This window comes from Palaemon carinicauda, chromosome 4 (genome assembly GCF_036898095.1).
Source record: "Palaemon carinicauda isolate YSFRI2023 chromosome 4, ASM3689809v2, whole genome shotgun sequence".
Lineage (NCBI taxonomy): Eukaryota > Metazoa > Arthropoda > Malacostraca > Decapoda > Palaemonidae > Palaemon > Palaemon carinicauda.
In genome coordinates this window covers 197,503,311-197,504,700 of record NC_090728.1, presented here as the reverse complement: position 1 = coordinate 197,504,700, position 1,390 = coordinate 197,503,311, and positions in this window count along the sequence as shown.

The window sequence follows — 1,390 nt, the reverse complement described above, 5'->3', positions numbered from 1 at the left end:
CCTTTATGGGAACATCAAGGTCTTTCTCAGCTGCAAGTATATCTGTCACGTCCAGTGGTAACGAAAACACTTGGGAAAGCTCAACAATATTTATTAACAACAATTTTTCTGAAAAGCCAACCTTGTGACTACCTAACAATTTAACAGCTTAATACTAAATAAATAACAATTAATGATTAACAAATAACTACATGAATATTTTAACCAAATAATAATTAAAAATTATCACCTAACCAATAATAACAAAATTCCCCAACGGGAAACCACACACTCTCAACGAGAGAGAGAGAGAGTCAGTTAATGATTGAACTCCCAAATGACTAACTACAGCAACATTCCCCGACGGGAAACAACACACTCTCAACTTGAGAGAGTTAAATGATTTAAATAATTAAACAAAAACACTAAATACCTAAATGCGCTCACCACTCTTTGAAGCAGGAGATCAACACTCACAGCTCCAAATCAGGTAACGGCCCCACAAGCACACTACTACTGTAGGGAGTACAGCTCCGTAGGACTCCTCTCCAATGGCAGGGAAGTATAGCCCCAAATCAATAAAATTGGGTAATAAAAGTTCCAACCTGGCCACTGTCTCCCTACGTATCACCACGAGCTCTAAGGCTCCCGCAGCTGGTCATGACGAGGATGTGTTGACTGGGATGTCCCTCCAGAGTCCTCCTCAAAGCCAGGATTTAATGCGTCGGCTCTGCAGACTTCATAAGAGAGTATGCAGGAACAGAAAAACACTGCAGGGGAAAGAAATACGCCTGCAAAAAGCCGTCAACAGTGGATGGCGCAATTCTCAAAAGGCTCAATTTAGCCAGCAGCTGCAGTAGTTCCGGAAGCCTTAGGTCTCGACTGTTTTCTTTGGCGATCGAGTTCCTCACTAGTAAACACTGGTGTCTTTCCTTCCAAGGACTCGGAAATCACAAGAAAACAAAGCGTTAAACTAGATACTTATAAATTAAAATGAGTGGGTAGAGGTTAAACCAGAATTTCAACAGAAAAAACTTTAAATTTGCAAATACTGCCTTAAGGATAGGAATTCTTACATAAAACAAATAAATGTAGAAACAAGGCTGATAAAAATCAAATAAAAAATTACGTTAATCCATAATAATATCAATCAAATGATTCCCTTCATATCTCCTATCCATAACCTCACTAAAGTGTTCTATCTAACGTTGTCTTTCTTCATCATCTGTTGCTATAAGAGAGCCAATTCCCTTTTTGATGGGTATATGTTTCTTCATCTTTGCCCCAGTTGAGATTTCATTAATAATTCAATGATCAATTCTTACACCATAGTCAGTTCCAGAATTCATAGCATAGTCAGCCTCATTTGCTTTACTGTCTAAATAAGCTCTCCAGTCATTCCTGGCTTTCC